Here is a 4,710-nt window from a genome sequence, read left to right as displayed (position 1 = left end):
CTACCTCTTCTAGACTAGATTTCCCACGTGACGGCGCCAATTGTAAGTGCACAATTGCACCCTGGTCCCAAGAATACATGGGTTATGGGCTCGGAGCCTTAAACAATATGAATTTATAGAGTGTGGGCTTGAAACCCGTGTTAGAAGCGTGTGAGGATTAAATGACAAACTAAAGATTGCAAGTACTTGGAAACAACAAGGAATATTGTAAATCGGCTTCCTCGGATGTAAACCGGAGTTGTTCTTATATTATATCTTTCTCTTTGTTTCTTTTTCTTTTTAGGTTACAAAAAGTCCGTCCCCCTTTCTCGTCTTAGATTGCTCTTTAAATACTACTCTTTTGAATACTTTGTACACGTGTTGCTCACCTCCCCTTAGCCTAGATATTTCTTTTCTCGATTGCCTTTGAATAGTAACCAGAAGTTTCTCTTCCACTGTTCAGGTGTCACTTCCCCATAAATGCGGCCAGGGTGGTAGGTGCAGGGTCTTTAATGTGGAGGTAGCAGCCTTTATCTTTGACATTTCTTCAACACTGGTGCTTCTGGGGCGTTCTAGGGTTCACCCCCTTTTAGCCATTGACCTTAACCGTGTCATCCCCTAATCTTTACCATGAAATCCCGAGTTCTTCGGTGTCCATCCGAGGGTAAGCTCACCCTCGACTGGATCCTCGGATCCTCGGCGTATGGGCCGACCCATAGTACCAACAAATTCCAAACCGAGAAGCAGGTCGGCATTCCTTAACACGGCCCATAAGGCCCACATTCCCATCAGGATCTTTTTGCCCCCCACAAATTAGCTTTCACATTTTTTTTAGCAAATTTATGTGTGTTTAAATATGCATTATTTATAATTTGTTGTTTGTGTATGGTAATGGTAGGTTTTTATTTATTTTTTTATAAATTTTTTAATCAAGGTGATATGAGGAATTAACAAGATGAGTTATTTATTAATTTATTTTAGGAAATCTATATATATATATATATATATATATATATAATAGGTGAAGCAGAGAGAAACTCCAATTGCAATTCCAAATTAGAATTCTAATCTATATTGTGCCACGTGTCATTGTAAATATGAAATTGGAGTCTAATTTTCCTCTATCTGTTGTAATTTCGATGTGTGTTTTTTTTTTCCTCACACCCGTGTATTTTCAGGTTCACCTCTCTTTTCCACACTTATGTATTTTCAGGTTCACCTCCCTTTTCCACATCGATTCAAGCACCTTAATATACAGTTCCCCTCTTCTTCAATCAATACTATAGAATTTCAAAAGAATCTCTCGGTATCAGTGATGCATGTATTTGGGTATTTCTGTATCTTATATAAGAAAAGGTTTTCTAGATATTCCGATTGTATTTGTCTTTACAATTTTCATGGTCCTGGTTTATGCTTTGCAAAACGAATACCAACCATTCCTAAGGTTTAATTACTGCTTTCTTTCATCTGTCTATACTGTCGTTCTTTTTTGTGTAAATTTTTTATTGTTTAATTATATAATTTTGTGGTTTTTCTATGATTGATGTTGCATGTTTATTTTCTTTCATTTGTCTGTACTTTATTTCCTTTTTGTCAATAATTTTTTATTGTTTAATTATAAATTTTTTTTGTTTTCCTATCATTGATAGTGCATGTTTCTTTTATTTTTCATAATACGTTATCAGCACGAGTCTCTACCTAATTTCGAAATGAAGTTGTAATCCCATTATTTTTCAAACATTAAAGATTATTTGTGTAGTTTTCTCAACTCACTGTAAATTTTCTTTTAAAGAATTAGTACTTATCCTATTTGTTTGTCTTTACGTTTTATGCTCATAATTTTAGAGATTTTTAATTGATTAAAAAAAATTATGAGATTCACATTATTCTATTGTTATATATTGTTATGAGATGTACGTTATGAGATTCACATTTAATTGATTAAAATATTTTGTTAAAAATAGTTTGTGATAAAGTAACTAAATCATAGTTATATGTACTGTGTATGAATCAACCTTAAATATATATGTCTATGTAGCATTGTTTCATTAAAATTTTGTATGATAAAAAAATTTGTTAAAAATTACATAATGCTAAGTTTTATCAAACATGAATAAATTAAGTCTTTTAAACATGACTAAACTCATGATTAATAAATAAAAAATAAAAAAACAAAACCAATAGTATCACTTAAATAAGAAAATGTAATATATTTATTTTCATTATTTTATTAAATTATATTAATTCCCGTGTGGTAGTGTAGGTTACATACTAGTTAAAATAATAGAATGCATAAATTTAGTATTTAATAAATTAGATGGACATATGATATATTTTTTATTTGTAAAGTATATGGTAGAGAAAAAATATTGTAATAGAAGATTTGGATTTAATTAACACCTACAACTTTGAAAATGCAGAATTTAAGGGATAAAAGCCACGTGTAGAGCAGAGGTAAGGCGAGCAGAACAAGGAAAACGCCTCCACCTGTGGGTTTTTGCTTTGCATTCACCACCACCGTGCCTTTAGTAACACGTCGTTGGTACTTCTGGTCCGTTACAATCATGCCACGTAGCATGCGGTCAACACTTTCACCTTTACCATCTCCTCACAAATTAAGTAATAGAATGCCACAATTTTTTATATTAATATTTTAGATATTAGACGGTGACCGGTTGTTTATCGCTTTCAGATCAACCACTTTTTTTTTTCTCATTACTTACGGTCTATCTATTCATGACACAAATTGTAGCATTTAATATGATCTTAGAATTTTCACAAATGAAGGAAAAGTCACAGAATGCGACGGCCAAGACTCGTGCTTCAACCGTGATTCATGCTGTTTTTCAACTCGGTATTAAACTATGTATATTAAAAAAAAAAAACTTATAATGTAACTATATTCTATACTATGGTATAGTATGAATTATGAAATTAAACAATGATGTCAGCGTGGACTTTTCTATTTTTTCTTTTATCCTCTCGGTAATATTATCATTGACATGTTTGAGTCGACATGCCTTTATTCTATTTGAGAGTATTCATGGTTGTATGTTAAGAATCTGGCTGTGATTCATTGCGGTCATGCCGGTGATTTTGTCTACATATATCTGTTAACCGGCACGTGGGGTGTGTGATATGGAACCCCTTTGACACGGCAGACTTAATTAAATCTTTATCACCAAAAATATTTTATAAACAAAGTTGAGTTTTAAACCGATTTAAATTTATTTTCGTTAATTTATTATGTTGAGATCTATAAAATTATTATTTAAATAAGTTATATGATTCATTAAAAAAAAAAATACTGTGACTAAACTTTTATAATAAGTAGTTTGTCATTGGGAAGCTTGTCATTTAATGAAATGTATTTTAAAATTTATTTTCTCTTGATTTGTCCTCCTAAGTCCTACCTCTCTTTCTCATATTTCTATTTTCAAACCCTATCAATCATAGACAAGTTCAGTAGCTCCATCAGCTACGCCAATAAGTTGCATTGTTAGAGAATTCTTGCCAACCTTAACCTAATTCACACGGTTAACAACAGCATTTTTAGCCTTGAGAAAGTCATCACAAAGATGGTTAGGGTGGATGGATTAAAGGCAAAGGATGCAAAATCAAGGGCAGATCAAGGCCAATTGACCGATTAGGTCACTCGAGCTTGGTCTTTTAGTTGAAATAGCCAAGTACGAATGAATTGCACCACATAATCGACTAGCCTCCAATTTGATGTGATCTAAGTCAAGCCAAGTTTAAGTAGGCCTATGCAAAGATTAGTTGCTAATTGCATTTGCCTAAAAAGGAGAGTCTATGGAAGGATATCCCATTTACATCCAAAATTAATTAAGGCTCACTAACCCCAATCAACGTTTAATGACAAGGCCTTCTCCCTACAACCATGGGGAGGTGCTAGCAAGGTCTCCTCATGCATCATGTAGGGATGACATGTTGTTGAGATCCATTCCTTATCATATTGAAAAGTACCTATCAACCTCCACCACAAGAAGTTGCATTGTTAGAGAATTCTTGTTAACCTTAACGTAGTTCACACGGTTAACAATGACATTTTTAGCATTGAGAAAGTCATCACAAAGATGGTTAGGGTGGATGTATTAGAGGCAAAGGATGTAAAATCAGGGGCAGATTAAGGCCAATTGACTTATTAGGTCACCCGAGCTTGGTCTTTTACCTGAAATAGCCAAGTACAAATGAATTGCATGACATAATCGACTAGCCTCCAATTTGATACGATCTAAGTTGAGCCAAGTTTGAGTAGGCCTACATAAAGATTAGCTGCTAATTGCATTTGCCTAAAAAGGAGAGTCTATGGAAGGATATCCCCCTTACATCCAAAATTAATTAAGGCTCACTAACCCCAATTAACATTTAATGACAAGGCCTTCTCCCTACAACCATGGGGAGGTGCTAGCAAGGTCCCCTCATGCATCATGTAGGGATGGCATGTTGTTGAGATCCATTCCTTATCATATTGAAAAGTACCTATCAACCTCCACCACAAGAAGTTGCATTGTTAGAGAATTCTTGTCAACCTTAACGTAGTTCACACAGTTAACAATGGCATTTTTAGCCTTGAGAAAGTCATCACAAAGATGGTTAGGGTGGATGGATTAGAGGCAAAGGATGCAAAATCAAGGGTAGATCAAGGCCAATTGACCGATTAGGTCACTCGAGCTTGGTCTTTTAGTTGAAATAGCCAAGTACGAATGAATT

This window comes from Castanea sativa, chromosome 5 (genome assembly GCF_040712315.1).
Source record: "Castanea sativa cultivar Marrone di Chiusa Pesio chromosome 5, ASM4071231v1".
In the NCBI taxonomy this organism is placed as follows: domain Eukaryota; kingdom Viridiplantae; phylum Streptophyta; class Magnoliopsida; order Fagales; family Fagaceae; genus Castanea; species Castanea sativa.
Note: the sequence above shows the minus strand (reverse complement) of the source record.